At 45.0% G+C, this 10,944-nt stretch overlaps 1 non-coding gene across 1 annotated transcript; it reads left to right on the forward strand.

Moving 5' to 3' along the window:
* The first annotated feature begins 1,022 nt into the window (after positions 1–1,022).
* LOC118023269 lies at positions 1,023–1,127 on the forward strand. The gene has a single exon (XR_004682734.1). It is a non-coding gene; the product is annotated as a U6 spliceosomal RNA (small nuclear RNA).
* Positions 1,128–10,944: the final 9,817 nt, after the last annotated feature.

The following is a 10,944-nucleotide window of genomic DNA, read 5'->3' on the forward strand; positions in this document are numbered from 1 at the left end:
AGCTCACAAGCAGGGTGAACTGCAGGCAGAGGCAGAGGGAGAAGCAGGCCTCCCCGCTGAGCAGGGAGCTGGATGCAGAACTCGATCCCAGGACCCTGGGATCATGACCTGAGCTGAAGGCAGCCGCTTAACCGACTGAACCACCTGGGCGTCCCTCTTATTCTCTTTTCTATTGAGGGTTTATACCTTTTAAATTAATTTGGTACTATTTTCTGGGGTTGAGGTTGGAGAGGAGATATATAAGTTGTGTTATTCTACTGTTTTGATCCAGAAGGGTGCTGGAAGGGAGGATTAAAGCAATGGCAGGAAAGTGAGGGAAATGGTCAGGGAAGGTAAGACCTTTCTAATAATGGCTTCTCTGGAGTATGTATTAACCTCCACTTCATGATTTTTGAGAAACATAAGTGAAGGAGTTAGCTTATTTTGAAACTGCTTTTGGTTGCCAGATGGCGTATCTTTGGCTGGGCCACCCAGGTTCTCAACACATAAAGGATTAATGAACAACCGACTTAATTCTGAAAATAGAGCAGATCTTATGCTTAAAATTTGCAACATGCTAAAATACTGGATTCAGCCATCCTGCTTCCTGACATACATACGAGGCTTTAATTTTATTATAAAGCCATAGAACAAAAAACCCGTGCAAGACATCTACAGAATTCTCTTACACTCTGACAATTCACTGGGACCCTTGAACATGCCATCAGTTTTCTCAGACTCCTTGCTTCCTCTAAGACTAAGGTACGAAATGAATGTTCATCATTATAGACGGGACATACCTCCTTGGCGCAGTCAGTGGCCTGACTACCATCTATCCAGGGTCAGACTTGTATCAGGTGCTGTGCTCAGTGCTGGGAACAAGACGATTGTCGTCAGGGGATCTGCAGTGCGGTGGAGGAGGAAGGGGAGATGGGCCAGCAAAGAGACAGTTATAAAATGATGTGATGCGTGCTGTTATAGCAGAATGTAGGGATGAGTCCAGGATTTAATTACCATCACTAACAATGTTCGTTTTTATATATGCTCCCTTTGACAGTGCATATATTAAAACTGAAGCAATACAGAGAAAATTGGCTAGGTTTCTGAGCAGAGATGACTTGGACACTCATGAGGCACTTACATTTTTGTGAGGCAGCCTGTTATAACTGAAATATGTCTGTGCTTGGTCTCCGAAGGTCTGGGTTTGATCTCTTTTTCTACCTCTAATTTCTATGAAACCAGTCCCTTAAGCCTCTCTGGACCTCAGTTCCCCCCATGTTTTAAAGCAAGGGAGAAGTTTAGGCAATTGCTGAGGACCTTCCATGTTGAACGTCTCGTGGGGTGAATTCCAGCTATTCCCCGATGTGAAACCAATAGCCCGGGGAAGACATCACTGATTCTCTTACAGACTTGGGCCAGATGTGTCTAAAGAGCCAACAGGATCTTTCCTGGGTGTCAGCGTTAGCTACGTGAAGTACCTTTTTGGAGAACAAACTCAGCAAGTTTAATGACAATGGGGTGATGTTGCTCTTCATTTCTGAAACCAGATTTGATGTCTCTTTGTGAAATGCTATCTGGAATATACATGCAGAGCAGAGAGAATACAGACTCCCAAATATTCATGGGCCAGTCCAGGTTACCAAGTCTAGTGTGGGCTGGGGGACACATTCTGGGGCTGTCAAAACAGCTTGAGTAAGGAAATTTGTGGATAGAGGCCCAAAGAAGTCTTTAGGAAATCTGGCATTCAATAAGATTTAGTCACTTGAAAGATAAAATGTATGTTTTGGTTTAAGAACATTTTTGAAGATTGTTCAAGTTCATGCTCAGGTCTATTGGAAACTCAGAGGTGAACCCAGGTCTAGCTCATCTCAAGGTGTATGCTCTTTTTTTTTTTTTTAAACATTTTATTTATTTATTTGAAAGAGAGAGAGCACACGGGTGGAGGGGGGGAAAGGCAGAGGTAGAGAGAGAAGCAGACTCCCCATTGAGCAAGGAGCCTGTGGGATCATGACTTGAGCTGAAGACAGACGCTTAACTGACTGAGCCACCCAGGTGCCCCTCAAGCTTTATGCTCTTCTACTCCTTGGTACTCTAGTTGGGGCAAGAATTGAACAATGCTTTCAGTGGGGCTTTATTTCTTTGTTTAGTATTTTTTTAATTTTAGTAAAATACACATAATATAAACTTTGCCATCTTACCCAATTTTTAAATGTATCCTTTAGCCGTATTAAGTGCATTCACATTGTTGCGCAACCAATCTCCAAAACCCCTTTCATCTAGTAAAACTGAGACTTTGTATCCATTAAATAACTCCCCATTCCCTCTTCCCCCAACCCCCAGCCCCTGGCAACCATCCTACTTTCTGTCTCTCTGAATTTAACTATCAGTTACCTCCTGGTAGTAGAACCAGGCTGTATTTGTCTTTGGGACTGGCTTATTTCACTCAGCATAATGTCCTCAGGATTCATCCATATTGTTGCCTCTGCTAGAATTTCCTTCCTTTTAAAAGATGAATAATTGTTATGGACTGAGTGTGTCCCTTAAATTCATATGTCCACCCCCAACCCCAAGTGGGGCTGTTTGGAGTAAGGAAGTAATTAAGGTTAAATGAAATCATGAGGGTAGGACTGTGATCTGATAGGATTAGTGTCCTTTTTAAAAAAATATATATATATATTTATTTATTTCAGAAGGGAGAGAGAGAGAGAGAGAGTGCATGAGCTGGGGGAGGAGCAGAGGAAGAAGGAGAGAAAGAGAGAAGCAGCTGCTGATTGTGGAGCTTGATGCAGGGCTCGATCTCATGACCCTGAGATTACAACCTGAGCCGAAATCAAGAGTTAGATGCTTAACCAACTAAGCCACCCAGGTGCCCCAGGATTAGTGTCTTTATAAGAAGAGACACCAGAGAGCTCAGCCTCTGTGTGTGTTTGTGCATGTGCGCACATGCACCAAGGAAAGGCCACATGAGGACATAGTGAGAAGGTGGCCTTCTGCAAGCCAGGGAGAGACCTCTCACCAGAAACCTGCCTCCAGAACTATGAGAAAATAAATTAGTGTTATAGAAGCCACCCATTCTACGGTATTTTGTGACGGCAGCCTGAGCAGACCAATGGAATGATATTCCATTGTTTGCACCTACTACATTTTGTTAATCCACACATCCACTGATGGACAGTTGGGTTGCTTCCATATTGTGGCTATTGTGAATACTGCTGCTATGAGCTTGGGGTACAGATATCTTTTTGAGACCTTGCTTTCAGTTCTTTTGGGATATGTACTCAGAAGTGGCATTCCTGGGTCAGATGGTAATTCTGTGTTAATGTTTTGAGGAACCGTCATAGTGTTTTCCACACAGCTGCACCATTTTCCGGTCACCACCACAAGAGATCTAATCTCTCCCCATTGTCGACGTTTGCTATTTTCTGTTTGTTTGTTTTTTGGGTTTGTGTTTTTTGTGTGTTTTTTTTTAAAGATTTTATTTATTTATTCATGAGAGACAGAGAGAGAGGGGGGCAGAGGCAGAGGGAGAAGCAGGCTCCCCGCTGAGCAGGGAGCCCGGCCTGGGACTCGATCCCAGGACCCCGGGATCATGACCTGAGCCGAAGGCAGACACTTAACCAACTGAGCCACCCAGGAGCCCCATGGGTTTGTGTTTTTTGATAGCAGTTATCTCACTGGGTGTGAGATGAAGGGCTTTCTTTTTAAGAAAAGGAAACTACAGTGGTTCTTAGCCTTTTCCAGAGCAGAGAATCTGAGAATCTGGTGAAAGCTTATGACTCCTCCCCAGGAAAATGCCCATAAACATACAATTTTGCATAAAATTTGAGTAAGTTCCTCTAAGGAGCCAGGAACTTCAGATTACAAATCCTTCATCTATCCCTAACGGTGTCACCATAAGGTACTCAATGGTCTAAAATACTTGCACTAGTAATTGTCTTTTCTATTTCTTCTATATATAGGTCTCTCCCAGTATCTGAAAGTAGAGCATTCTTATGAAACCTTTTGTAAGTCAAAATGGCATATAGCAAAGAAGCAATTACTATTAATTTATATGGGAAAAGTTTTGAGTGTTCCCAGACCCAAAAAGTCACCTCTCTTAGGCTTTCCTGATACCTTAGGAAAGACCTTGCTAACCGATGCAGAAAATAAATAGAAAATTAAGCACATACCATATGATCCAGCAATTGCACTACTGGCTATTTACCCCAAAGATACAAAAGTAGGGATCCGAAAGGGTACGTGCACCCCGATGTTTATAGCAGCAATGTCCACAATAGCCAAACTGTGGAAAGAGCCAAGATGTCCATCGACAGATGAATGGATAAAGAAGAAGTGGTATATATATACAATGGAATATTATGCAGCCATCAAAAGGAATGAGATCTTGCCATTTGCAACGACGTGGATGGAACTGGAGGGTATTATGTTGAGTGAAATAAGTCAAACAGAGAAAGACATGTATCATATGATCTCACTGATATGAGGAATTCTTAATCGCAGGAAACAAACTGAGGGTTGCTGGAGTGGGGGGTGGGGTGGGAGGGATGGAGTGACTGGGTGATAGACACTGGGGAGGGTATGTGCTCTGGTAAGCGCTGTGAATTGTGCAAGACTGTTGAATCTCAGATCTGTACCTCTGAAACAAATAATGCAATATATGTTAAGAAAAAATGAAGAAGAAGAAGGTAGCGGGAGGGGAAGAATGAAGCGGGGGAAATCCGAGGGGTGGACGAACCATGAGAGACGATGGACTCTGAAAAACAAACAGGGTTCTAGAGGGGAGGGGGGTGGGAGGATGGGTTAGCCTGGTGGTGGGTATTGAGGAGGGCACATTCTGCATGGAGCACTGGGTGTTATGCACAAACAATGAATCATGGAACACTTCACCTAAAACTAATGATGTAATGTATGGGGATTAACATAAGAATAAAAAAAACAAAAACAAAGCAAAAAAAAAAAAAGAAAATTAAGCACAGCTGCTCAGGGACACAGTTCAAAGCGCTGGAGGCTGACTTTGACATGCTGAGTGTAGTTCTGGGGGAAGGCGCTCGGGGGCGCCACTCTCCTGCTCCTCCTGCGCTCTGCGTCTATAGTGGTTCCCTGCAAAACAAACACTGAATATTGTTTTTGCTTTTCACTTTTTTTTGTAAAAGCAAAAATCATCTTAGTTTCCCTGTTTAGCAAAAACAGGTCCCAGGGTAGGTTGTTCTTAAAAATAAAGTAGCATAATGCAAACTTTTAAAGAGCAGGGGATGCCTCTCTTGGGCATTTACCATCTGCCTAGTGCTGGGCTAAATGTTTAACACATATTTTTCCACCTCACAACAACCTTATAGAGTAGATACAATCATTATTCCCATTTTACAGATGAAGAAACTGAGGCTGCTCAAGTTTCCCACAGAGAGTCTGCAGAGGAGCTGGGATTCTTTGAGCTTAAAGATTCTGGGGTCATTGGGGGCAATCTATAGATGCTGGATGAAGGCAGCACCCATGTCAGACGCCTGGGGCTTAGTGAGCACCCTCTTGTCTTTGTTGGGAGGAGGCAGATATTGCAATACTTGATCTTGTCCAAGCTTATCTACAGATGCCCAATCATGGGTCTTTGGAGACTTTCAGGAATCCCTGTCATTCCTGAATTTTCCTGATGCTGTAACTATCCCCTTCCTTCTAGGATTCCAAGGGCGTAGCCCTGTGTTTCAAGGATGAGGTCAACAGAGGAAGACCACCCAGAACTAATTCAGGATGCCACGTAGCACTGAGATATGTCAGACACAGAAGTGGAGAATAAGAGGAAAAAACAAACAATCCATGGGACTTCCTGTTTTTACTTCTGCCATGACTACTGTTCAAGGGCTCCCAGCTCTTAAGGGAAAGCCATGCACGGTCTATGCTGAACCTACTAAAACTTAAAGCAAGTGCTTGAAGCCTTCCCAGGGCTACTCATTTTCTTTTGTATTTTGTCTTTACAAATGGTAGCCATTGCTGGACCATGTTATGTTTACTAAAAAGGGGTGCTCTTGGCCTTGGGCTCAGAGCATCGGGGGGTGAGGGCGGTGGGGGGGGTGTCAACTCTCAGAGTGGGCTCCCCCAGCTCCACAGGATGCTGGGATCCAGGGAGGCTTACCTCCTTCTCCTTTGAAGAGAGAATGAAATTTCACAGTGCTGCTTGTGTGATTCGAGATCAGATTGTGTCTTCAACTTGGTGTTGAGGGGGTGACCAAGAGAGAAACTGCCCAAAGAATGTAAACTATTCACTAATGAATATGAATTATCTGCCCACAAAGGATGTATTTTATGGGGGAAAACTGTTGTCATTTCAGTAGGTTTTTACCACATTATCTTGGCCACGTTGTAGCAGTGTATTGGGGCAATTATTGATAGGAAGGCATCTATTTTCTCTCTCAGAATTGGTCTGCATGGAAAAGGCTGAAATTGATGATTCCTGGAGGCTGCTTTAGAAACCCCACCAAATGAACTTACTGGACCACAGGAAGTGACCTAGAGTATCTTTTAAAAACATACTGATTATGCAGGAACATACCTGAGGAATAACTTGACTTTTCTAAAGGGCTGAAGGTAGTTCTCATTCCCATCTCAAAACTTCCCTTCAGCAACCAAGGCCCAGCACCAGTTATTTATAAGCAATGTGGGTTGCCAGACAGGAAAGTTTGTGGTAATGGTTCTATAGTCAAAATCGTGAAATTTGTATATAGGGATTTTATGAGCCATCATCAGCAGGGGTTATTACCCAGTGATCCAGGAAGATGGCCAAGAAGTTGTTAAAAGTTTCTTAGCCCTCAGCACATCACAGAAGTGTTCCTTGTAGAAATATTAACCAACCAGCCTCTCAAGACTTGCTTCAGCCATTTCTACGCAGATGTAGCTGAGAATTTCTAAGACAAACGTGAGCATATTTTGGGTGTTTCTCTATCTGTATCTACTCAGTTTTTATCATGGGCTTTTGTCTTTGCCAGAAACAATGAAATTGGACAAAGTTGATTCACCACCGAACCTCTGATAACTTGCCTCAGGTTCCCCACTGTAACTGGGAAATATCTGCAGAGACAAAGATGGAAGCAAGAGCACAATTTTGTTTGACCACTTCTTACATATCCCCTTTGCACAGAGCTGAATGCCATCTGTTACCATTCTAGGCAGACAGCATGGGCTAGGGACAACCGAATTATGTACTTAACATTGTGCCTTTAGAACTTCCAGAACACTGGTGTCCATCTTTTCTTTGACTTTGCTCAAGTCTTTTATTGCTCCGCCTAGAATTCTGGCTTTTTAAGATTCATTTTTTCGTTCTCCTTTTTTACCCCATTGTTTATTGATAGATACGCATGAAAACACAAAAGAACAGATTCATATGGTCCAAGGAGGCCAGTATTTATGGAATAAGGACTTAGAGTATCTGCTGTGGACACTTGTTACTCTAGAAATTCCCCTTTTTTCACCCTTTCCCCCTCCACATGGCTACTTTGGGAACCACCATCCTGGTGTGGTTATCACTTTTGCTATGGCCACAAGTAATTGGTCTCCCAGACTTATCTCCCAAGGTAAGCTGGGCCAATTAGAGTTCTTTCTCAGAAAACTCAATTTGGGAGGCAGAGAGTACTACCCCTCTTTCTGGAAGCCTGATCAACAAGTGTCAAATCTGCAAGGGATTGGCAGCTATTTGCTATGTCGCTGTATGGCAGCTCCATTAAGGAGAACAGGGGTTGGTCTGTCGCCAGAGGGAAAAGAGAAGCCCTCAAAACCAAGACGAGTAGAAGGCGTACATAGTAGTTTCCTGGATGTCGTAACAAATGACCACAAACTTGGTAGCTTACAACAACAGAAATGTATTCTCTCACAGTTGTGGAGGTTAGAAGCCTGAAATCGAGATGGTGGCAGGGCCATACTTCCTCTGAAAGCTCGAAGGGAGGGTCCTTCCTTGCCTCTTGTCTAGCTTCTGGTGGCTGTTGGCAATCCTTGGCATTTCTTGCCTTGTGGACATACCACGTCAATATTTCTACCTCTGCCATCATGTGGCATTCTCTCCTGTGTATTCACATCACATTTCTCTATGTCTTTCTGCATGTCTTCTTCTTCTTTTTAAAGATTTATTTATTTATTTTCAGAGAGAGAGAGCCTGTGAGTAGGGGGAGGGGCAGAGGGAGAGGGAGAATCTCAAGCAGACTCCTCGCTGAGCACAGAGCCTGATGCAGGGCTCAATCTCACAACCCATGAGATCATGACCTGAGCCTAAACCAAGAGTTGGACACTTAACCGACTGAGCCACCCAGGCACCCCTCTGCATGTCTTCTTATAAGGGTACCAGTCATTGCTCTGAAAGCCTGCCCTAATCCAGTATGACTTCATCTTAATTTAACCAATCACATCTGCAAAGACCCTATTTCCAGGTAAAGTCACCTGAAGTTCCAGGTAGGTACAAAGTTTTCAGACACTGTTCAACACAGTACAGAGGGGGGTAGTTTGGTGGCATCTGGAAACTGGATTTGAATGTGTTCGTAAGACCAAATCACACCCCAAGCTTTGAGCATTGGGAGACAGGTCCATATTCTTATAATTAATCCTCATTTGTGTGTAAGCCTAGTCCAAGTTAGGTGACTATAAATGCAACCAAAGGAATTTTAAATATGAATAAAATAATACAGAATCCTATTGTTACAATTCTATTAGTTTTCACCATAAGTCAAGAGATAAGATCTTTTTCTATATGCCACAGTATGGGTGGGCGCCATATTTATCAACCATGGAAGTGTTCTCTTCAGGGTAGCTTGAGGAAAACAAACTTTTTATATATCGTAGAAAATGAGGACCAGGGAGACTTGACCAAGCATACATGGTATATCATGAGGTTGCCTACAGAACCCTTGTCATAGGCAGGACAAGCCCAGGGGGACACCGAGCTCCAGTTCTCTGCCTCTTTGGGCTCTGCACATTTCTGTGTGTCTGAACCACTCCTAGGCTAGAGTCCCTCTGTGCTCACAGGGTGGCTGGTGCAGATCCAGACATCATATTCAGTCACGAGGTCCTGAGGCAGGAAAAGGCTATATCTTATTTAGGTATCTTTATAAGGGTGAAGGAAACTTTCCCAGGAGTCTGCCAGCAGACTTTCCCCTTGTGTCTTGTTGACCAGAAATACAACATGTGCCCATGTCTAAATCCATCGCCAACAAGGGTTCTGGGAACCCATGATTGACTGAGACTTATCAGGACTCACCCCTCAGCCTCGGCTGACATGAACCCCCCTAGAAGCACAAGGCTGAGTGAAGGAGGGCAGATGCCTGTTCTGAATTAAGAGGAAAGGAGGGTGGGCGAGGAATGCATGCTGAGTGGGCAACCAGCAGCATCAGCTACACTTGGCAAACTTATGTTTCCAAAATCCCAAATGACTTGGGGCTCTTTCCAACAGACTTTTTAGATCACTCCTAAATACCCATCCATGTATGGTAGGCAAAGTCTGGCCAGAAGTGCCAGAATGTAGCATCCCACCAATGTTCTGATCTGCCCACTGTGCATCTGATGTCGTAGCACCAAGGGCAAAAATCAGCCCAGCCCTCCTGATGGCTCCATAACCTCAGAAGAGGCTGTCTGGCAGGTGGTTTTAAGAGACTCATAAAAGAACAGACATGCTTCACTGCTGTGAGCCCATAGAATGGGCTCCAAGACGACACCAGCTAGTTTTCTTGGCTAGGGCCCCTCAGATGCCCTCCCTGTAGGTCCCATAGCAAAAAATCCCGTTCACTACCCTTTTATCTGGGAGAAGAGTGTGAAAGGGTGGTTCTGAGCAGGGCCATTGGTTTAACCCCATAAAATCACGTGTTAAACAATGGCTAAATGCAAAGATCCACCAAATCTTTGTGGCCTCCATCCAGGTGCTACAACCTCTAAATGAGCTACCAAGATGGTACCCCAGGTCTTGTTAAGTCAACTTCTGGGAAGCCACTGGGTCCTGGCAGCAGGAAGGGATTCTCCATCAAACTCAGTCCTTAGAGGGGGGATCTCAGCTCAGTTTTTCTATGATCTACAGGGTTGGGGCAGGAGAGTTCCTTGGTGATGGGGTGGGGGAGGGGGCAGAGGTAATAAACTTGTCCCAAGGTTCATCCCATCCTGGAGCTTTCCTGCCACCCAGCGAAGGAGAAGGAGACCCTTCTATTTGTTATGTCACGGAATCATCATAGCGGCCCACAGTATGGGGGTTAGCACCCCCAATTTCCATTTAAGGTGCCTGGGGTTCAGACAGGGTGAGTCGTATAGTCAGGTCACACAGCCAGTGAATGTATTCAGAGCCCAGCGAGGTCCTGAGGGAATGGGACTCGGAGACAATCGTGTGATAGAAGACAAAGCTCAGGGGGGTACCTGTGATGCTATTTGGGTGGGCAGGCCAGTCCCTGATGCAGGGCACAGCCTGGGGGCATAACAGTTAGCATCTGGAGGCTCCTCGGGAGGACAGGATTGCACGGAACAGGAGGGGAACAGGCGCCCTCCCATGGCCACCACTCGAAAAACACACAAGGCACACCCAGGGTTCAGTTCTCACCAGGGAAGCCCACCCAGCAGGCTGGCCTGGCAGTTAGGGGAACAGTTCTTGGCAAGTAGGAAGGCATGGGGACTGCCGGGAGGCGGGCAAAGTGTTGCTTGTGGTTACCTGGAAATGCAGGCTTCCCCGGGTGGGATTCCACGTCCAGAGATGAGACTGCACCGTGGGGTTTGGAGCAAGAGCCCATCCCTTCCCCCAGTGAGAATGTGAGGGAGAGCTTGCAGGGACTTTGGGCCGGGGAGGGCTGGCTTCTCTCCTGTCTGAGACAAACAAAGGAACTCTGGGGCCAAATGGAAACTCAGCTCCTCTTCTGGCAGTGGCCAAGGGACGCCTTTAATTGTAAAATTCAAGACCAGCCCTTGATGGAAATTGCAACAAGGCCAGGCCATATGGGAACGTTTTGCAATGGAAATGAG

The sequence above is a fragment of the Mirounga leonina genome, unplaced genomic scaffold, assembly GCF_011800145.1.
Source record: "Mirounga leonina isolate KUSES-001 unplaced genomic scaffold, KU_Mleo_1.0 Mir_178, whole genome shotgun sequence".
NCBI lineage: Eukaryota > Metazoa > Chordata > Mammalia > Carnivora > Phocidae > Mirounga > Mirounga leonina.